The sequence below is a fragment of the Mycteria americana genome, chromosome 1 (assembly GCF_035582795.1).
Source record: "Mycteria americana isolate JAX WOST 10 ecotype Jacksonville Zoo and Gardens chromosome 1, USCA_MyAme_1.0, whole genome shotgun sequence".
Classification (NCBI taxonomy): domain Eukaryota; kingdom Metazoa; phylum Chordata; class Aves; order Ciconiiformes; family Ciconiidae; genus Mycteria; species Mycteria americana.
The window spans coordinates 135,668,474-135,692,139 of NC_134365.1; the positions used below are offsets into that span (position 1 = coordinate 135,668,474).

Below are 23,666 nucleotides of genomic sequence, written 5' to 3' on the forward strand. Positions count from 1 at the left end.
GGTGGGGTGCGTGCCTCCGCCGCGACGGAGGGCCGGGGGCGGCGGGGAGGGAGCTGGCCGCCACCAGTCTCCGCTCCTCCGCCTCATGGCTTTTAACTTCTCCTCCCCCTCCCCCGGCCGAGTCAATAATTGTTTTCATGTGACAGGCAGAGAGATCGAGGTTTGCGGTGGCGGGGCGAGGGCCGGGCGCCCCTCGGGGCTGCCGCGGTGGGTGATCCCGAGCGGGGCTGACAGGGCTACAAGCCCTCCCGTGCGCCGGCTGGCCGGCCTCGCCGCCTTCCCGCCGGGCACAGCCACCCCCGGGCAGCCCGGGGTGCGGTGGTGCCGGGCCGGGCGGAGAGAGGGGGGGGGATGCCTCCGGCCTGGGCGCGCAGGTTGCGCTCCTCCGGCCGAGGGGCTGCCGGCGGGGAGAGCTGAGGGAGGGCGCGGGGTGGGCTGTGGGGACGTGCCGTACCGCCCCGCCCCGCCAGAAGGGGGCGGCCGTTGGGGCCGTTGCGCGGGGGTCGTTGGAGCCGTTGCGCGGGGGGCGGTTGCGCTCGGCAGCCGCTGCCCGTGAGGTGGCTCCCGCGGACTTCGGGAAGAGGCTGCGCCTGCTTGCCCGGCCCGGGGTGGGCAGCGCCCGCTACCTGTGCGGCGAGGGAGGCGTGGGCAGCGGGAGGATGGGGGATGAATTGTGCCATTATGCGGGGCGAGGCGGCGGCAGCAGCGGTGCCAGGCGCGGGCTGGCTGAGCGATGCGCCCTGGGGCGTCCGCTGGAGGGGCGCAGGCCTGCGGCTCCCTCTGCCCAGCACGGTGCCCGGCGGATAATGACGGATCGGAGGGAACAAAAGAAACCGTCAGCTGTTGGTAGGCAGTCCTGGGTGTACCCACCGACCGGCGTCTGAAGGCAGCGGCGAACGGTGCTTCGAAGTACCGGCGTTTAGATGTCCTGGGGCCGCCAGCTGCCCGTTTTGCTCGCGGTAGCGGAAATACTGTTGGACTGTGGGGGAACCTGAGAGCAGTATCACTAAAACAACTAAATATCACGCGTTACGTGGGCAGACATTTTACACAGTTTTACTTGTTGTAATACAGTGACGCTGGGAATATAGTAGGAAAAAAATCGTCCCTTTGTTCTTTGCGAGATTAGTTTGCGGGGTACTGTCAGAGCAATGCACAGTTGCTGTAACTGTACATTACAGGATTAAGCACTAGCTTTTCACTATTGACTTTCAGTTAGTCCTCCAGTCCAGACTGAAACGTGTTCATCCCTATGCAGCTCATTCAGCTATATTGATCCGAGTGAACTCCGATGCTGCTGACAGTAGGCCAGCATCCCAGACCGCCACATTTAATTGGGTGCATCGTAGAAGACTCTGTTAGGATTGGTTTGCCTGCTAGCCAACACAGCTCTCAACTTCTGTCTTCTGTAGCAACAGATAAGGTTTTAAACATAGTGCTCTAACGAGCTGTAGGGTTTATAACTGCTGAACGGAGCAAAATCTGTTTTCAGTAGGGCATGTCACAGAAAATTGGGGGTTTGATATTATTTTTGTTTTCTTATCCTTTCTCGGTGCATTTATTTCTTATTAACTTTGTATTTTGATACAATAAGACTTTTCTGATTTCTGCTTAATCTGTAGTCCAAATATTAGCCTTTTTTTAGCTTCACAGTACAAAAGATTAAGGAAAGCGATAAAGGAGCAGTGAAGTAACTTGCATTGATAGAACTCTAGGAAGGTTTTTGAATACTGTAACTTAGCAGCAAAGGCTATCTTTTTTTCCTTTTACCTACCCTGACCTCCCCTGGGCTGGCCATGATCGTACACATCTGGCTTCTTTAAAGCTCATTTAGATAACGACTTTCCTAAATCACTATGATTCAGCCAGAGTTTTCTTTGCAAAATGGGAGTGGAGGGAAGGTAGATATGGTTTCATTGTTGTTTGTATCTTTAAGTGGTAAGTGATTCCTGTAGTTTAAAAACAAATAGAAAAATTGTGTAAGGAAGTGAAGATACGAGTAGTATGAAAGCAAAATCTTTCTAGGAGATATCAAATGAAAACAGAGTTTGATTAAAAACATTTCTAACATTGTTAGCATTTTTGAAAGACATTTTAGATGCAGAAAAGAATAGGTGAATTCTTTATGTGTACTACACTGCTACACTGTTAAGATTCCTAATGTTTTATTTTCAGACATGCCACTTCCTCTTTCTCCCTCTCTCTTATCGAAGCATCAACAGAGGGAGCACTCTGAGCACATTTCCTGCGTGTGGGGCCACACTGACCTCCAGCAAGCAAGAGCTGCGCTTGCATCGAAACTTCTGCTTGGCCTTGTGGTGTGGGTTGGAGAGTGCTCACTGCAACGGAGAGCAAACTCCCTCCCCAGGGAGGCTTGGGGAGTGTAGCTGGTAAACTCTAACTCTACCCTCCTATGTAAAACAGAGCGTTTATGAGCCTTGAGCTTAGCAGAATTTGTGTAAATTACACACGGAAGGTGGTAGGTGTGTTTGTGATTCTTGTCTGCTCTTGGACAAATTTTAAGTTCTCTCTCCAAAATGGTAGAGATTTTGGAGCCTTTCAGCAAAATAGCTGTGAGACTTTTTTAAATAGGAATAGCATGTGTCATTCTTGTCATCCTTGAAAACAGTTGAGCAGTTTCAGGTGAATAAAGAAGAATCGTAAGGAAGATGATTAGCATGATTTTTTCACTTTGATTTTTTTTTTAATAAGGTTTTAAGCAGCTGTAAAGTGGCTTTATATAGGAAACGTTGTGTAAAAATCCTCCCCAACCTGTAAACAGTCTTTAGTCTCCTCCTTGTATGGGGTGTTACTCCTTTTAATTCTTTTGTTGTCACTGGTAAGTTTGTTTCTCACAACAAGGCAGTTGCATTGGAGCTCTTCAGGATCAGACTTCCAGTTGTTTGGTGACAGTATTTATATAGCCTGTGAATGTCTTCACCTTCTGAGTTCAAGTGGAGTTTTCATAAACTATGATAAAATATTTTCAGTAACCTATGTAAAATTTCATACAAAAATAGCTAGCCCAAAGCTTTTTTCCTAGAAATCAAGAGATAATAACATTTCTGTCATAAAAGGTTGTCAGAGCTGCCTTCTAAATGGATCAAGATAGGGGTCTGAAATCAAGAAGTATAAAATGTATAAATATGTGTGTATATGTAAAAGATTATGGAAATAATTTCTGATTGGGCAGTCTTTTTTATATGTTGGTATCTCTTCTGCTTGCCCCTTTCAAGTAGCTCTTCTTTTCTCAGTGTCTCTGTTATAGTTGTTTTTTATATTAACTGTTGCTTTTAGATCAGAAAGTGTGATAAAGAAGAGGATACTTAAAATAGATGGCTTCTTAAACCAGCAGAATTCTTGCTCCTTTTTGTGCTAATCAAAGATGCATATATAGAAAATTATGGTACAGCTGCTAGAAAAGGAGTTTTTTCTGCCCAGGTTTAAGGAAGAATATGTAATAATTCAAACACTTTCTTGAGAAACAGTTTTATTTTGATATTAATGCTGAGTTCATGCATATTTTTGTTTAAACTGCTACTAATGCAATATATACAGTTTATCTGTAATGTTATTCAGATTGTTTCTTTTGTAATTGCTATTCACTAGATGTTAGAGGGCTTTTTTTTGAGAATACTGTGGGTAATCATTCTACCAGCAGTGTATCAGAATTCATATAGCAGATCAGCATTGACCTTGTAGATAACGCGTTGACTCCTTCCCCACTTGAAGGGGAAGGGACGCATGTGTTAGGAGGAGAAAAAGGAGAGCTTAGTAATGTGAAATGAGCAGCTGAAATTTCAGGTCTGAAATGTTAGAGGTCATTGAAGTGCTGAAAGCAGGTTAGCCCTGACGGGATCAAAGGAGAGAAAACAGCCACAGAGATGGTAGCTGTTGTTTTGCTCTGATACTGCTGTTACAGAGCAAGCTCATTAAAAATTATGGGTTTTTTTAAATCACAGAACACAAAATCCTGGACCAGGGAGTGGATGTTTTCCCTGGATGCAAAAGCAGGAAGTAGCTGTAGGGCATATCTACATTCTGTATGCTGAGGAACGATGAAAGAATATATTAGGGGGAGGGGAGCAAGAGAGGAGGTGAGTATCAAGATTCAGTAATTCAGCTAATGTAAAAGTAATTGCTGACAGTCTGCCTCACACAGAGAGGAAACACAATAAAAGCTTTAAGTCCCTATGTGTGAGAGAATATGCGATACTGCAGTTCAGTAGTCATGGATTTTATTAGCAAATGGAGTTGATGTTTTTCCCCCCTTTTTATTATTGATAATTCAGAAGCATCAGTAGAAACCAACTCTTGAGAATGCAGTGGTAATGTCCACCTAAAAGCTGTATGGTGAGATGACTGTTGTGATGTCTCAGCTATGCTTTGTTCCTAACATAACTTTAGCTTAGAGAAAGGAGCATCCTGGATGATGAGGGGTGGAAAGGATGTCTTTGTTCTCATTCTTATGGCAGTTTGTATTCCAATGGGGGTGTCGCTGAGAATCTGTGCTTCTGTTTTAGGATGATGAGTTGTCTAGAGTTGTGGATCAGAAATTATGTGTGCTTGAAACAGTTCTCTTTAGCAACAAGGATAATGCAGTATAGAAAGCTGAGCAGTTATATGAGGAAAATATCCCTAACTTCTAATTAACTTATAGCGTCAGTGTAAAGAGGTGCCTTTTGAACTCTGCCTTTGAATTTCATTAGAAGCATTGTGCAGAAGGGAAAAGTTCCCCTTTATCTTCTCACTCTTTCATACTGTGCAGCTAAATCACTTCTGATGATTGAAACCAGCTCGCACCAAAACCAGCGTTAAGTCTATTCATTTATTTGAAGACCAAAGTCGGTATTGGTGTGCAACTCCCCAGCTAATGCTTTTTCAAAAATGTCAATATAGATTTGTTGCATGTGTTGCAAGTCAAGGTCCACCTCGATCCCATGGCAGAGGGGTTGGACTAGGTGATCTTTAAAAGGTCCTTTCCAACCCAAACCCTTCAATGATCTATCAATATTTAATTTGCTTTCAGTGGTCACACTGCTCATATTTAAAAATTAAGTGTTTTGTGTCCCACAAGTAATTTGTAATAAGTGAATTTATGTGAGCTGCCTTTCAAAAAAAACCAACCAAAACCAACCCCCCCTCCCCCCAGCAAAACAGAAATCCCCACGACATGCTGTGTCCTCTGCTTGCAGTTTCCAGAAACTTGTTTGTTAATTTACAAAGCAACAGGTTGGTGCTTTTTATTGATAATGAGGTCTCAAAACAAACACACACAAAAATAACTTCAGGGTGTTTTCCTGTTTGTTTTGGTTTTGTGGGAAGAAGTTCTTGGAGGTCAGTGCAACTGCTGGTGCTATTCCATGCTGTATCAGCTACCAGTGACAGCCTGACTCTCTTTGTATGTAGCACTGTCTTTCCATATAGCTAGATTCATATAGGTTTTAGTTAAATGTAGCAGAAGTATTAGAGTCTAAATGTACATGTACAGAACTTTTCATTTTGGAGCCAAATGTAAAACCATTCTTTGAGAACTCTCATCTCAGGTTTAAATCAAATATGTCCTCTGTCTGTGATTGCTGATTCATCCTCACTACTGGCAAGAAAAATTTTTAATACTCTGGGAAGTTGGCAGAGTGGATTTTTTTTTTTTCTGTGATAGGCTTGTGCAGCATTGAAAATTTGCTCTCCTTGTGGCAGATACGAAACTGGCAAAGAGCTCAGCTTAATTTTTCAGTGTTTTTCTCATTCCTGCTGTTCTTTCTGTGAGGTCTCACCAAGCTCTTATTGAGCTGTTAATGCTCTTCTGTCTATTTCCCACTGTAAAAGGGCACACCAGAAATTCTGAAGTGCGTCCAGAAGAAGATGCCTTTATTTTGGGGTTTCATTATGACGAGGTTTAAAAAACTTTTTGCTGTCAAATTCAGAACATTTATAAAAATGTGTTTTAGCTTTGGCCTTATGTTTCCAAATGTAAGGATTAATGACTTGCTTTGGAAGAGTGGTGGTGCTTATTTACAAACAATATTTGAATGTTTTATGGATGAAGATTGGTTACCTAGATATTTTCTTTTTCATCAGCCATTTCTTATGAATGTGCCCTTACTGTCATCAAGAGCTTTATGGAAAAATATCATATAGAGACCTTTCACTCTAGGCAAGACCATCTTAATTTCCCATGAACTGGTCTGGGTACTGTATTTCAGCGAGACTGCAGAACTGCAGTGTTTGTTGAATACAAATATCCAACTTTTCTGCTTAAACTATCAGATTTAAAAAAAAAAAAAAAAAACAAAAACAACCAAAAACCCAACCCAAAACAAAAAAACCACAAAGCAGCTAAAACCCCTCAAACAACTGCTACAGAAATCCCAAATCCTAGAAGAACCTAACTTTGTTCCCATCAGCTTTTAAATGACTGGGTGAAGGGAAGGAGAAGTGGGTGCAGAGAGGAAAGCCCTCTAGTCAAGGTTAAGCTTGAGAAGCCTCGCCTTGAGTGCATGATCAAGCAGTTTGTGACAATGGATATTTCTGAACATCTGAAAGTGAGCACCAGTACTTCCAGGCAGGGTATGGTCCTGCTAACTGGGCAAATAAAAGTGCATCATGGGAAGGCTGGCCTGGTAGCAAGCAATGTGTGGAACTTCACTTGCTGGTATAATGGAAATTTAAATTCCAGTTCCAGAAGAGTACAAAAGATGATTTCAAATTTGTGAGCCCTCATAGTATTAAATATTTTTTTCCTTAATGGCACACGCTTTATTCTTCAATTTTAATTTTTGTTCAAGGAACCATCAAGCTGCCAACAGTTGTTGAGAGCACTGGCTTGGTAGCTTACAAACTGCTTTTCTTATACCTGTATTTTTAAATTGCTTGTGGGAAAGAAAAGGTTAATCACTATGCAATCTTGAAATCTAGAGTTGGTTCAGACTTAAATATTTTGATATTGAAGTCAAATGGCTTAAACTGGCTCCAACTAGTAGATTTGAATGATTTTGATACTTCTGTGCTTTTGTTGTGTTTTTGTTTAATGAAACGGGTAACATTTAACTTTGATCACATTTTAACATTCTAAGCCATTTGCTGCATTAAGCTGATCATAGTGTTCAGTCATTAATCTCAGTCTGATACTAGATTATTTTTTATCTTGATTTCATTGTTAATTGCTGTATTCTTAATGTTGGAAATGTGTTCTTTGTAGCTATTTATGTTAGTAACTTTAACAACATAGTTAATTTTTCAAGTGACACAGAACTAAAACTTTTTGTGGATTTTGCTGGATTTTAGCTAGTTAGCTTACACATTTGACCAGCTTCTCAGTTGCTTCCTTCTTTTTGTAGCAGTCTGTGAGTCTTGCTGATCATAGTGAGCCAAGTTTAGCTATCTGTATAAAACTGCTCCAGCATCATAGAGGTAGCATGTATTTAATAGAGGGATTTCTGAGTATAATTAATCCAGTTTAGTTAACTGCTATTATTGATGGAATGTTTTAATACAGCAGAAAAAAATACCTTCTATGACTTCTTCCTTGCTTGACTGAGTGCTGCTGAAGGCTTGAACTGGGTGTCCTGTGTGATGAAATGTACCTTTGAACAGCCAACTAATTTGTACAAGTAAGATCAACTCTTTCTCTTACAAGAAACAGCCTTTCAACTGGGAGAGAAATCTTACCGCTACTGTTGCTGTAGACTTTTGTTACAATTGTTTTAATGTTCGTCTGCCTGGATGGCTGCCATTTCCTCCTCCGTCCAATAATCTCTTCTAAAATGGGAAAGATCTTTATTTTCTTTGAAACTTTAATATAAAGTCCCTTGTATCTGCTGATCATTTCATTCATCACATGCCTTTATTTAGCTGCATTTAAAAACAGTTGAAATATACTTGTCAGTTTTACTTTGACCACTGTGGTCAACTTGAATGGTCTTTGTTCTGTCACCTCATACTGCCTTTCAGAATTGTTCACTTTGATTTGCAGTAAGCATGCTACTTATTTTAAAGACTACAATTTTTGTGTGTGAAGCACCTATAAATAGTGCTTTTGATTAGCTGACATCTCAATTATCTGACTGTGGTTCATGGAAGATTGAGATAAGATGCCATCTAGTTCATGATGAACTACGGTCTGACAATTCAAAGTTATCTGCACTGGTTCCGGAGTCATGAGAGATCTATTAATACGTATTCCTCTGCAATATATTTGATAGTTTGTTCACAGTTGTGCAGAGAACAGTCTTGTTTGTTCCTGTGTGTTTCTTGTTCCTTCACCTCATTCTGTCAGAAAGCAGTTGCTCCTCTTCTTATTACTTACAGAAATGCACGTATGCTTCTTTCCCCTTGTTGTGTTTTGTTGTTTGTTGGGTTTTTTTTATTTTTTTTAATTTGTTTTTTTAATAAATCAACTGTTTCTCACCTGTTTCTTAGGAAAGATGCTCATCACACACCCCCCCCCCCCTTTTTTTTTCCTGTTCAGATACCTGATGTTCTGTCATCTCTTCTTTTCATACAGTCTTCCTTCAAATTCATCTTTCCTTCTCTTTCATCTGTCTTTCAAGTGCACTACTTCTCTTTTTAGGAAACTTTCCTATATACTTCACTTACACAGTCTCAAAACTCCCTATATTAAGATGCAAAGATCTACAGAATTCTGAAGACAATCTGGTGTGGAATAGAGCAAAATTGTGGGTGGTTCTATACAAATTTTTCTTCAAAATTAGGGAAACAAGAAACCTTCAGCTGGTTTCCTATAAATACCATGTCAGGAAGGAGAGGGACTGGCTGTCTTTTAGAGACTATTGCTTTAGTATGCTGAGTGTTTTCAGAGTCGGAATTGGTACCCTGAAAGGTAAATGCTGAGGTGCGTGTTGCACATTGTGTTTTGCCAGCCAGCTTTTTGATACTTTCTGATGGAAGAGTGGTGCCTTTGGTGTGTGGAGAAAAACAGTTTTTGAAAATCGGCAAAGCCAAATGCTGAAGTTCCAATGTTTTTTAATTCGGAGAACTTAGAAGCAGGATGTTGCTATTTTAAGTAGTATTTGAGTTTCTGTCTGTTCAAGTCTGTCAAGTGTCTCTCTCAAGAACCAAAACCAAGGAGCTGATGTAAACGCAGCCTTACAAGGCAGAGACCTTAAATGCAAGAAATGCTCTTTGCCTTTCTAGACCCTATGGAATGTAGGACTAGTTTTGGCTTCTGATTTCCTTAGCTCCAAGAGCTTGGATCATTGGAAACCAGGGAAGGTCATGAGAAGATTTTTCAAATGGATGGAGCCCAGGAACCTTTTTCTTAGATGAGGGAGGAGTAGAGCTTTCTGTTCAGCCTTGGAAGAAGTGATCAAGGTAGATAACATTCAGTGACAGTGTTACCTCTGTCCTCTCTAGTTCTCTTGGTTGTATGGTTTTAACCTGCCTCCTGGATGCCATAGAAAGATTCTGTGCCAGCATCCAAGGAAGTTCTACTTGTCTTGAGTAGAATCTGTCTTATTGTTGCTTCCTTGTCCACACGCTTTGTTCTGTTCCAGACAGTACCAGTGTTGGTAACTGGGGGTGGATGGGAGGAGGAGGTTGTCAGAAGAATAATTGCTTATAAAACAATAGGGTTCATTGCCTCTGTTTATGTTTACTTGGGTTTCACAGAGCTCCATCCTGCTGCTTCCTCCCCTTTCTCCCTGCATCCTCAATGCAGCAATGGGCTCTTCTGTGTAAATGCTGACTATTGATTGTGCTTTTGCTCCATACGCAGCTCTGCTGAGCATTCTCATTCAACCAGCACACAGTGGCTCAAATTCCCTATTGGAGCAATGCTGTCATCAGGTCACAAGCTGTTCTTGCTCACAGTGAAAGTCAGTGACAAGCTTTCAGATGTACTTGTTTGGCTTACATCAGTTTTTGCTTTCAGGATTGTTCTTCTAAGGAGGAGCTCTGTGTAGTATCTCCTTTTTGGAGGTTTATTCTAGTCATAAGCATTAAAGAAGATCTCTTGGAAGTGAGAGTGAGTGTTTCTTCAGGTGGAGTAGATTTCTTGAGTTCTTTAACCTGCTACCAGAGATAAATGTTAGAAGAGTTGTGTCTTCTACTTGCAGCATAACCTCTGCTTTCTAAAAGGCTTTGCCTTGTTCAAAATCCAGAGAATTTCTCTAAGAGAAAATGAAAATAAAAAATGTTAATGGAAGTGCCCAGACCTAATTGACACATGGGATTTTGAAAAGTACCATGAAAGCAGAACAGAGAAGCTAATCACTGTGATGTGGGAATGCTTTTGTTCATAAGAGCAAAGAAAAGTCTGTTAGTTTGTGAATTCCATTTATTGTGACATTCAGAAGAAATTACCTGCAGAAACTGATTTGAGCTGAGAAAACAGAGGCATTAAAGATACCATCTAAAACTTATTTCTCCAGAATTGCATCCTGAATTCTAAAATTGAAATTTGAAAGCTTTTTAATGCACAGAATCAACACACGTTATCTAATATGTTAGTTAAGTTTATTTGCCCAAGGGTTGCCTGGAACTTGTGAATCTTTATATGCAGTAATTTCTGTTTCTAAACCAGCATTTTTTTCAGCACTATTGCTCTTACCACAATTTGAAGGAGAATAAAAGAACCTGATGACAAGTTGCTAAGGATTATGAGCAGCAGTCTTATGAGACTTCATTATTAATCAAGAAAAAATATGATATTGGTGGGTGGTAAAGGTGTTATTTTAATCAAATGTGTCCTTCCTCCAAACACTCCTACCCTACCTTCCATTGTTGCTCACATAATTGAGCAAGTTAGGGTTTTTTTTAACACCTTAGGTGGTTTTGGGCTGTTTTTCAGTATGATCTAAAGGTTAGTGGAGATGGTTTAATGCTGGCTTGTAGATCTTGTATTGGACCATAGTGGTGAAATGCAAATTACCTATGGTCTGAGCTCTTGTACTTAGAGCTTTGAGCCCCAGCACACACATAGCTTTCATAGCTCCTATAATGCCTGACAATCTGTTGTATGTGGAAGCACAATAGTAAGTGTCCTTTCATTTGGCTTATAAGTTATGAAACTGCTGAGGAGTTCCATACTGGGCCTGACCTTCCTCTGAATGCGAAGTTTTGTAGATTGAAATGCTTGGATTTATGTAAAAGAGGGTTAGAAGAAAAAAAGAAAAAAGCTGATTATTTCTCTTCTACGTGAAGTCCAGGTTCTCACTGTTGTACAACACATCTCTTTGGTCCAGTTTATAATGCATCAGTTAAAACGTGGCACTGGTTTGTAGTCTTAACATTTGACAGGTTGAACACAAGAGCTGCTGCTGGGGTAAATATTTTTCAACTGCTGTCTTAATAATAATAGAATTCCATGAAACTGAGGGAAAATGACATAGCTTTGAAATTATTTTAAGATACCACATTTGTCTGCAGCTGGCATTACACAGCAGAGGGCTGTAACACAGTCCAGGGATTTTGGCTGTATCAAGCTGTTGCTGCCAACAATCTCTTCTTGCAGAAATTGCCACTTCCAACAGCAGGAATACCACAACAGGACGTATCTGTGTACCAGTTTGCAGTCTAGTTACTTAATGTAAACCCATCTTTATCAGTACTTCAAGCAAATGTGACTAAGATGCAGAGGAGTAAGTGGTATTCTCCCCATCCTCCTCCTGTGCAAAAGGGTTGCTACTTTTGGCAAAGATTGGTGGTGATAGTAACAGCTTAGGCATCTATAGAGAAATCTTCCAAGCTCGTCTGAGATCGTATTCATAATTACACACATGCTTCTAGTCTGATTTTAATGAGACTAGGTGAATGTTACTGTTCTAGAAGCTCCGAAGTTTTAACAATTAAATGCTATGCAGTACACAATATGAAGATTGTGAACAAATTGTTGACCACAACCTCTTTTTTTGGGGAGTTAAATGATGCTACCTCATATCACTGAAAAGGTAATTGTTCCCTGGCTTTCCAAATTTTTTAATTTATTTGACCTTCTACCTCAGTGTGTATCTATCAGCATCTACAAATATTATCAAGGCAACTTTGGGACTAGAATCACGTGGCAATTATACTGGACTAGTACTTCTGAGTAATCTTAAACAGTTATTTTCATGGCATCAGCTTTTCTATCCTGCTTCCTTTTTATGTTGATGCATTCATTCAATAGCAATTCTCATTAATTTAGCCAAATGGTAATTTTATATATAGTTCTAGCTATATTTAGCTGTAAGTAATCTTTCTCCTTTTTGTTCTGAAGAGGTAACTAATATCCTTCCTAGCTTCTTGGTTGTCTAAGAATGTGATTTAGAAACCGCAAGAGTAGCATTACTAACAAGTTTTTATGAATATATAGTTTGTCAAATGGAAATTATTTGTCTTTGTTTGCTTAGCTTAAGTTATAATCCTCTCCTTTTCTATTTATCCCAGCAATGGGTATAATCCTTTATACTTTTCAGAACTTTGAATTATTTTTATGGATGTTGGAGGAGGCAGGAACTCATAGTAAGATGATGATGATAAATGTTTCCCTCCAAATGTAATGTCTTCCACTTCTTCTGGATGGCTTGTTGTGTGCATTGGTATCTGAGGGGAACAACAATGTTAAAACAAGTGAACCAACTCTCAAGACAATTTTGCCTCTAAGAGGCACTGTATTACTTCAGTTACAGGTTAATGTAATGCGCATTGTCATCTACAAACCTGATGATAATGTGAATTATTAATTCACATTAATAATGTGAATTAATAAAGTTTGTTTGTGAACGCTGTGTACTGGGAGCATCTGCTGTAGTTGAGAGTACTCTGGCTGATAGAACCAGTGAATTACAGTAAAGTTAATCTCTTTGAATAGCGTCCTGGTTTCGGCTGGGATAGAGTTAATTTTCTGTGAGTGAGTGGCTGTGTGGTGCTTAGTTGCTGGCTGAGGTTAAACCACAACAAGTAGCAACAGTCTGATTCTAGCAGTTTGTTGTCTGAGGCAGAAGGACCACTTTGCCCTGCAGGAAAAGAAGAATTAATTCGTGGAATAAAAGTGCTTCCCAGACTGCCAGCCACATGAATGCCAAAGATTATCTATGTGTCCTGGTTTCAGCTGGGATAATTTTCTTCCTAGTAGTTGGTATAGTGCTGTGTTTTGGATTTAGGATGAGAAGACTGTTGATAACACACTGATGTTTTAGTTGTTGCTGAGCAGTCCTTACACAAAGTCAAGGACTTTTCAGGTTCTCATCCTGCCCTGCCAGTGAGGAGGCTGGAAGTGTACAAGAAGCTGCGATGGGGCACAGCCAGGATAGCTGACCCCAACTGGCCAAAGGGCTATTCCATGCCATATGGCGTCATGCTGAACAAAAAACTGGGGGGAATTGGTTGGGGGGGTGCGGCTGCTGCTTGGGAACTGGCTGGGCATCAGTCAGCAGGTGGTGAGCAATTGCATTGTGCATCGCTTGTTTTGTATATTCTTTTATCATTATTATTATTATTTTCCCTTCCTCTTCTGTCCTTAAATTGTCTTTATCTCAACCCATGAGTTTTAACTTTTTTCCGATTCTTTCCCCTGTGCCACTGGGTGTAAGTGAGCAAGCAGCTGTGTGGTGTTTAGCTGCCTGCTAAGTTAAACCACGACACTGTGCAATTTCACTCTTTCAAAAGCGTTAAGGAGACTTGGCCCGATCAAGTCTAACGTATCGTTGGATCCAAAGTGGTATATAAGGGAGCCTTTGGGAATACAGATGTAACTGCTGCCATTTAGAACTACCACAATGATCTTTTCTTTCCTTGCTTACTCTGTAGTTTCATGTGCATGAACATCTCTGATGATCTGATGTGCTTTGGCATATTGTTTAAAAAGTTCGTATCAGACATATGAGTGTGACACAGTAAATTCAGTGAGAGGCAACTACTGTGATAGGCCTAAGAAAAACTGAACAAATTCATAACGTTTATTAGAAGTACCTGCCTGAAGTTGTTTACCGCAGAATTGCTGAGATGCATATTTTATATGGAAACACCTCACATATATACAGAAATACAAATGCACTGACTTACTGCTGTTCTTTATTTATCTAACTGTAAATGCAAGATTTTTGTGATGAATTGTGGTCATACTAAATGCCTTAGCTGGAATGTAAACTATTTCTTGTCCTGCTGGGTAAATTCCACTAGAATAACTTGGTGTTTGTGTTTTTTAAAAGCTGGAACCCAGCATACCGATCCCTCTTTGAACAACAGAAAACTAGCTTTCCTCTTTTCCTGGAGGACAGCTCGGACGTTATGTCAGCTGGAGTGGCTTTGGCTCTGCTGCTGCCCAGAGAAGAGTCACATCAGGACAGCCCTACGCCAAGTGTTCACTCTGTCCTCCAAATTAGGGTTTGGTTGGGGTCCTCTGCATAGGTGCTCTGTTTCTGTGCCTGCATGTGTGCGTATGTGTGAATTGCACACAATGGGTCTTCGTCTCAAATGCTTCCTATCTGTTGTAAGTGCTCCATGGCTGCCTACAGATGTGCAGGCTGGGTGAAGAGTGTTTGTGGCCTGTGGGAGGGGACCGGGACTATAACATAAAAAGGTCCATGTACAGTATGGCTTAGGTGGGCCCTTCTGTGACTGCTCTGCTCTTTGACAGAGTGATTCAGTGAAGATACTATTCTAGGACTATGACCTTTAGCTCCCCCCCATTGTTTTCAAAGGGGAAATAGGAAAATATAATGTAAACTGAAAGCTGTTGTCTTAGCACAGGAGTTGCTGTTTATTATGTAGCATGGATTTAACCTCTTGAGGATTGAATAGTACAGGTTTTCCTTCTGATATTGGTTTTTCCTCCCCCTCACATTTTTCTCTTTCATGAAGCCGGATCCTTGCAAATAATTTTAGCAGAGAGTGTTATTTCTGATAGTAAGTGTTGCAAAAGAAAAAAATGTTAAAAAATGAACAAAATTTGGATTTAATTTTTCAAGGAAATTATGGTTCTTCGATAATTGCTTTCAATCAAGCAGATACAAAAGGTTTAAGCTAATTTTTTCTGCCACAGATGTGCTACAAAACTAAGAGCTCAAGCTTTCTTAAAAATCCCAGTTGCAATCTAAATTTAAACTGTAAAGTTTTAATGTGGTATATTATTATTATTATTTTTAGTGGTATATTATTATTATTAATTATTATTATTATTAATAATTATAAAATTGGGGTTTGTGTGCATTTCAGAGGTAGCACATGACAACAGGCATTTCCATTTTGGTAGAGTGATGCCTCAAAGGGCTATTCAGTGGCTCCTTCATCTAGAATTATAAAGTGTAATGACATTGAGAGAGTTGAGTCTTTACAAGCTAGAGATTACTTTTTCTGTGGTAGAAGAGCCACATCTGAACTCTTCTTCCCAGATACGAACAACCATTTAGTTATAATTATCATAGAGATGTTATAGTTGATGCATGCAATAGCTGTGATGGTTTTGGGTAGGAAGGACTTCTGGAGCCCCAGATGGACATTCAGTGGTTACATCAGTGCATTCCCCTTTCAGCAGTGCTGTGCCAGCTGTAATAAATTCCGCCAGACCTTATATGAATCTGTCTTCCTCCTCCTCCCTCAAACACGTTTATACCACAGCATCCCACATGTGATTGGCCTGCCAGCTGCTCAGTGTTCCCAGAGTCCAGAAAACAACTGCCTTGTAGGTCACATTTGGTCTTCAGGCCTTCTGGCCCTCCAGGTCTAGGTTAGGAAACTAGGACTATTGAATGTAATGTAGTTTGGGTTTTGTTTTTGTGGGTGTTTTGTTTTTTGTTTTTTTTTTTTTTTTCTTCTTCTTCCCGTTGAGTTCAGAATGTAAGTCATGCTTTGTCATTTGGTCTAATAAAAGCTACTGACTTTTTCCCTCCTAGTGGCTCCTAATGTCTTACTAAGAGTTTTATTGCAACCTGTTGTGTAGCAACAATACTATTTTTTTTTTTTTGAAAAGTATGCCCATAAGCACTAAAAGCCTAGTATGTTCACTAGCTCATCCCTAGGTCTCTCAATCAGAAGAGCACTTCTGAAGTAAAGACCTTGTCTAGCAAGTTTTGAGGCAGATGGAATTTGATGGCCAGATTCTTAACCAGTTATAAAATGTGCTTATAATGAAAATGTTGATAAACTATTAAGTATTTCCTACCAAATGAATCTTTGTAACTGTTTTATAAGAGAAATGTGGTGTAACAGAAATGCAGTGCATTCCAACTTCTTGATTAATAGGTTTTGATGATTGACCAATTTACTGTAGGTGGTAGAGAACATGAAGCCTACTGTAGTCACTGAGACCTTCCTATAGAAGCTTATGCAGAGTGTGACATAAGACTAGGATTGTTCTGTGATGCCTGTTCATACTGTTAAGTCTTTGTCACTTCTGAACAGTTATCTTTATGCAAAAGAGAAAAGTTCTCTTGCACTCTGTTCTGAGGAAATGTAATTTGAACTTTAAATTAAAGCTTTAGTGTAGAATATTTGAAGGTAGTTTGTCTAGTTTCAGTTCTGTTTTTTTGGAGAAGCCAATGCAACGTGTTTGTTTATCATTCACATGAAGCTGAGTGACTAATAAAAGTGAAAACATAAAACTTACAGTAGAGAAGCTCTTAACTCTTTGACTGCCATGTCTAACTGTATACACTAGTTCTGAGGTCTGCATTTGTGTGTGAAACCATGCTGCTGCAGAAGGTGGTGTTGCCATATGGATGCTGTTACTTGGGTGGAATAGCGCCAAAGACGTTAATAACATTTCCATTGTGCCTACACACTTCAGATGTCACCAGAAGCTGATTTAATAATGTAGTTTTTGTTGTACAGTAGCAAATTTCTGTTTTTGTTCTTGAGTCGTTTCTTGCCTGGGAAGAAACTGTACGATAATTAAAAGTAGCATAAACTGAGACAATTCTGTCTTCAAATATTGGTGGTGTTATTAAAGAAATGCTTATTCTGAGTAGGTCAGTTGCAAGAGATTAGATTTTACTTGTAATTTAAAATGTGGCAAGGAAACAAACTAATCAATAGGAAAAATGTTTGTAATTATCAACAAAATCATTTCATGTGCGTATGTAAGACTAATTTGGGGAATGAAAGGTGGGAATAGTTAAACTTTTAATCAACAGGTTTTTTTCCAGATATGCTTATTTTAAATATAGCTGAGAGGTTACATTTCAATTCGTGATTCACAGCATTAACATTTCAAATTTTGTATTTTAAACCCAAACCACTAAGCATTACATGAAAAAAACCTTTGTGCCTGATATTGCCATAATGAGTTGTACTGTGCCAGTTTCCAGCAGGGTTGGTAATAACTAGCTTTGATTCTGTTTCATGAGTTTTTATGTTACAGTTTGGATTGATGGTAATATAAGGCTAGGAATAGCTGATTGTGTTGGCATGGGAATGAACATTCGCCTTCTAGATCAAAATAACTTGAATAGCTTGCAATATTGGATTTTATTCCTAACGTGAAAAATGCCTTCTTCCAACAGAAAGTGTCTAATAGCTACAGTTTGCAAGCTGGGGCAAGTTTGACTTTCAGGCATCATGGAGTACAATATTTTGAAGAAAAATGCACCAAAAAGAGAAGCCAGATCTGTCTGCCCCAATTTTGCTGTTTTTTTGTGCTTTTGGCTTAAAAGGGATTTGGGTTTTGGCTGTCAATGTAACAAGCTGTTTACCTTGGCAGAGCTGGGCCTAAGATCAGGCTTTGTTGGTTAACAAATAAAATTTGTTTGAGCTCACTGTCCATGGACTGTTTTCTCACGTTATATATCATTGTGCAAACTAGGACACTGTCTTAGTCCAGTTCTTGAGGAGAAATCTAGCACAGCACTTCAGGAATGAGGTATGTTGCGTTTACAGATGTGGAGCAAAACTCAGATCTGCTTTTTTCTTAGCATATCTGGATCAGAGTTGTCTCCAGTATCAATCCAGCTTCCATGAAGACAAAACTTCACCTCAAAAGAAACAAAAAAGGTTAAGTTTGACCGGCAGAATGAATTTTTCAAAATGCAGTTTGAGAAGGTGGCATGGTTTAGCATGCTTTAGAAAATAAGCTTGATTTAAAAACTGCAGCTGCATGGACCTATAAATTATAAAGCACTTTCAGGCTGTCATATGCTCTGCAAGCTTCAGTAGTGTGATAAATGAGAATTTTGAGTGATCTCAGAAGTACCTTCCTGTCAGTTTGTCACAATCTGCACATTTGTTAGGTGTGCTCTTATTCCTCTTCCCAAGCTGTGCTCTTGGTTTCCTTTGAAGAGTTTATAAACATCTTGATTGTGTGGTCCATTTTTGGTGACTCATATGTCTCTGACAGCTTACACACACTTATGTTACAGTAATCAAATTCTCTGAGAGGAGACAGCTTTTAAAAATATTTATACGTGTTTTTTAAGAAGTGGAAACTTTTATAGACAGAGAAGAGCCTGCACAGTAAAGGGTTTTTTTGTTTGTTTAATTAAACTTCCAGTAAAACAAAAGTGGTTAAACAGCTGCAGCTGTCTGTATATGAATTAGTGCAAGGCAGACAAACTTCAGCAAGATAACTCCAGTGCCTCTGGCCTACCCAGACATCTGTAGAGTCAGCTTAACAGCCCTGTCCTACCTTTTGGTCTCTCTTCATAAGAGAGAACATAATTAATAAAAAATGAAACTGTCAAGGATCATGTCAGTTTTACAGCCTTCTTAGGGGAAAACTGCAAGCACAGCAACAGGTACTAGAACTCTTTCAAAACATGGGACTTTAGAGGGTGGGAGAGTTGTTTGCCTTCCTTCAGTATGTCTTGCTGCAGTCTGAATGTTGAGGAGTGTTTGAAGAATCAGTTGCTGGAGCCAGCCCGAATCCCTGCTCCATTGCCATCTCCCTGTTACAGCTCTCTAACCACCTCCTGGTTGTTTAGGGAGAACTTGGAGCACAGCAGTATGTAATTGCATCCACAGCAAAATGAGAATAGTATTTAAAAGCTTCCTAAGCAGGGAGGAGAAATGACTTGACTCATACAAAAAGCAGTGTATAAGCTGTGAGTCCTGAGAGCAAGTGCATCCTAGCAGGCTGCTTAAAAATGAAGGATACAGGGCCTTGGTCTCAAAAGGTCTTTCCTGGGGCTTAACCAAATTGGAAATACCCTGCTAAATAGTCTGAATTTTGCCTTTTTTGAGCCTGAGTGCTGTTGTGTTCTGTGGAGATACACGTTTTCATTGGTGCGAGACTTTAAGTAGTGTGTGTACCTTGGTGCCACTGCCTGAATCCAGTAGTCTTTGGAGAGCTGTTGTGTAAATACAACTTCTGAACCAATTTTACTGGTTTCTCTGGGTATGCATATGTGGATAATATCGATGCTATTTTTAGGGACTTTAGTTCAATATTTTAGAAGTATGCCTTTTTTTTTTTCTTTTTTTTTTTTCCATTTTCTCTAACTGGAATGGATAGTTCAACAGATTTTCTAGTTGTGTAGCAGTTGGCATGGAAGGGGTGCAGAAGCTCTGCCAAAGGTGGTGTGGAATGGCTCAGTAGTTGTGGTGGTATGCTGCAGGGCAACTAGGTGGGTTTAAAAATTGGTGGGATGGTTGAGCTCAGAGGGTTGGGCTTTCCAGATCTTCTCGCAGTCCCTGAGGCTTCAAGACCCCAAACCCCCAACTTTCCTGAATAAAGGGCAGGCAGAGTCTGTGCCTCTTGGGGTGGGATTGGAGACTCCTAGAATGGCAAGTCTGGAAGCCTGAAGTTTATAACTTCTGACACCAGGAGGAAGGCTCCTGCTCCACCTCAAGATCTGCAGTTACAGAACAGATTCAGTGCTCTTGTAGGTGATGAGGGTCTGGGTGCTCCATCCAGTGAAACACCCAAGCTGACTAAACCTGAGCCATGCAGGAGCACCAGGAGAAAGAGGCAAGTGATAACAGTAGGGAAATTCCCTGCTGTGGGGGGGTGGAGACTCCCATCTGCTGACCTGTCATCTAGGGAGGCTTGTTGCTTGCCCAGGGCTTGGATCTGGAACATTGTGGAGACTGCCAAGGCTTGCCTGGCCCTCAGACTACTACCCCCTGCTGCTCTTCCATGTAGGCTTCAATGATATTGCCAGGACTGATCTGGAAAGTATCACTTGTGACTATATGGCTCTGGGGTGATGGGCAAGGATAGGGGAGCCTGGGTGATTTTCTCTGTGATCCTTTCAGTGAGAGGGAAGGGTGTGAGGAGGAGTGGACAGATCCTGCAGGTAACAATTGTTTGCATAGCTGGTGTCATCAACAGAGTTTTAGTTTTATGATCATGGGACCCTCTTTGAGGATTGCTTGGAAAAGATGGGATCCACCTGACTAAGTGGGGTAAAAGCATGTTTGCTAACAGGCTGGCCGGCCAGGTGAGGAGGGCTTTAAAGTAGTAATGATGGGGGAGGGAGAGGATGACCAACAATCTTGTGAAGAAGCGTGGACCAGGTTGGCAAACAAAATGTGTGGGTTGATGCAAACAGTAGGGACCTTATAATCAACAAAACAGGACTAAAGGGGGCCCTTCCCAAGCATATCTGTATAAACAAGGAAGTGCCTTTCAGAATTACAGGGAAAACTCTTGTACTCTTTCTGGGAAATCAGCATGGCTGGTTGCCTCTCTGAAATGTCTGTGCTCTCATGCATATAGTGTGGGGTTCAAAGAAGAGTAATTACGTGTCTGCATGCAGTTGCAGAGTTATGATTTCATTGGGATCACGAAGATATGATGAGATAGCTGACATAACTGGAGTGCTGCAATAGATGGATACAAGTTCTTTAGGAAGGACAGGCTAGGAAGGCAAGGAAGGGGAGTTACTTTTCATGCAGCAGAGCATGCATGGAGCTCGGCTGTGGGACAGATGATGAAGCACCTGAGAGTTTGTGGGTTAGGGTTAGAGGGCAGACCAATGTGGGTGATGTTGTGGTGGGTGTCTCTACAAACAATCTAACCAGGAAGAAGTAGTTGATGAGGCCTTCTTCAGACAACTGCAATAAGGCTCACGTTGGCAGGACCTGGCCCTCATGGAGGATTTCAACCACTCTGATATCAAGGAGGAATAGAGTAGTTTGCTTATGTCCTGGGTGTGAGCAATCCAGGAGGTTTCTGGAGTGTGTTGACTGCTGGATCTCATACTTGGAAACAAGGAAGAACTGTTTGGGGATCTGATGGCTGAAGGCAGCCTTGGCTGCGCTGACCATGAGATGGTAAAGATCAGGATCTGGAGAGGAGGAGGGGAAAAAGCAGAAAGCAGGATTGCAACCCTGGACTTGAAGAGGGAAGACTTTGGTCTGTTCAGGGGTCTGCTTGGGAGAATCCCACTGGAGACAGTTGTGGAGAAAAGAGGGATCCAGCTGAGCTGGTTGGTTTTCAGGGATCACCTCCTCCAAGCTCAATAGTGGTCCATCCTGACAAACAGGAAAACAAGCAGAGGTAGGATGCCTTCATGGATGAACAAGGAGCTCCTGACAAAAATCAAACGTAAAAAGAAAGAGTACAGGAAGTGAAAGCAGGGAGAATTGACCTGAGACAAGGTAGAGAGAATGTCTGTGTATGCAGGGATGGGATTAGGAAAGCCAAAGCCCACCTGAAGGTGAATGTGGTGAGGGATGTTGTTGTGGGTTAACCTCAGTGTGCAGCTCAGCCTCACACAGCTGCTTGCTCACTCCCCCACAGAGGGATGGGGAAGTGAATTGAAAAGGTAAAAGCAAGAAAACTTGTGGGTTGAGATAAAGACAGTTGAATAGGTAAAGCAAATGCTGCTCGTGCAAGCAAAGCAAAATAAGGAATTCATTCTCTACTCTCCATTGGCAGACAGATGTTTAGCCGTCCCCAGGAAAGCAGGGCTTCATCAAATGTAACGATGACTTGGGAAGACAAATGCCATAACTCCAAATGTCTCCCCATCCTCCTTCTTCCCCCCAGCTTTTGTTGCTGAGCACGATGTCATATGGCATGGAATATCCCTTTGGTCAGTTGGGGTCAGCTGTCCTGCCTGTGTCCCCTCCCAGGTTCTTGTGCACCCCCAGCCTGCTCACTGTCAGGGCAGTGTGAGAAACAGAGAAGGCCTTGAGGCTGTGTGAACACCCTTCACCAATAGCTAAAATATCTGAGTGTTATCAACACTGTTTTGGTCACAAATCCAAAGCATAGCACCATGCAAGCTGCTATGAAGAAAATTAACCCAGCCTCAACCAGTACAGAAAGACAAAAAGAAAGGCTTCTATGGGTATATGAGCAGCAAGAGGAAGACTAGGAAAAGTGTGGGCCTGCTGCTGAATGGGAATGAGGGCCTTGTCACAGAGGTACTTAATGCCTTACATCAGTCTTTAATAGTAATACTGGCCTTCAGCAATCCCAGACCCCTGAAACCAGTGGGAAAGTCCAGGGCAACATAGACCTACCCTCGGTGGAGGAGAATCAGATTAGGGAATATTTAAACAAACTGGACATATGCAAGGCCATGGCCCTGGTGGGGTATGTGCTGAGGGAGCTAACTGATATTGGTAGGCCACTCTTGATAGTCTTTGAAAGGTTATTGTGATTGGGAGAGGTTCCTTAAGACTGGAAGAAAGCAAACGTAACTCCTGTCTTCAGGAAGAGCAAGAAGCCTCCTTTTTGCTGAGAACTACAGGCTGGTCAGCCTCATGTTGACGCCTTGGAAGGTGATGGAGCAAATAATCCTGGAAGCTGTTTCCAAACCTGTGAAAGACAAGAAGCTGGTTGGGAGTAGTCAGCATGGATTTACAAAGGGGAAGTCATGTCTGACCAATCAGTTAGTTTTCTACGATGAGATCTGACTTGGTGGAGGAGGGGAGTGCAGTGGACATTGTTTTCATTGACTTCAGCAATGAAAGTGTCTCTACTTTTTTCCAAAAGCAAAGCTTTTGACACTGTCTCCCATATCATCCTCATTGACAAGCCGATGAAGTGCAGACCAGGTAAATGGACAGTGAGGTGGACTGAAAACTGGCTGAAGTGCCAGGCTGAAAGGGTTGTGATCAGCAGCATGAGCTCCAGCTGGAGGCAGGTCACTGGCAATGTGCCGCAGGGGTGGATAAGAGGGCCAGAGCTGCTCTGCATCTTCACTAATGACCTGCATGATAGGGCAGAGTGCACTTTCAGCAAGTTTGCAGATGATGCCAAACTGGCAGAGGGCTTGACACACCAGAGGGTTGTGCTGCCATTCAGAGAGGCCTCAACAGGCTGGAGAAATGGGCTGACAGGATCCTTGTGAATAAAGGGAAATGCCAGGTCCTGCATGCGGAGAGGAATAACCCCAGGCTGAGTGGCTGGAAAGCAGCTGTGGCAAGAAGGACCCCAGGGATCCTGGTGGACAGCAAGTAGACCATGAGGCAGCAATATGTGCTTGTGGCAAAGGCAGCTCCTAGCTTCCTGGGCTGCATCAGGCAGAGCATTGGCAGGAGGCAGGTGGAGAGGGGTGATCCTCCTCCTCTTCTCCTTTCTGGTGAGGCACATCTGGAGCGTTGTGTTTGGTTCTGGGTTCTCCTGTACAAGAGAGAGATGGAGATACTGGAGCAAGTCCAGTGAAGGGCCATGAAGATGGTTGGGGGATTGGAGCATGTGACATCTGAGGAGAGTCTGAGAGAGACGGGACTGTTTAGCCTGGAGAAGAGAAGGCTCAGGGTGATGATATTGATGTGTCTGAATGCGTGATGTGGTGGAGTAAAGAAAGTGGAGCCAGAGTCCTCTTGGCAGGAGACCG

The 23,666-nt window shown here is 41.6% G+C and overlaps 1 protein-coding gene across 3 annotated transcripts in view; it reads left to right on the forward strand.

Moving 5' to 3' along the window:
• The window catches only part of SH3KBP1 (SH3 domain containing kinase binding protein 1), a 234,139-nt gene that overhangs the window by 644 nt on the left and 209,829 nt on the right, over positions 1 to 23,666 (forward strand). The window lies entirely within an intron of this gene.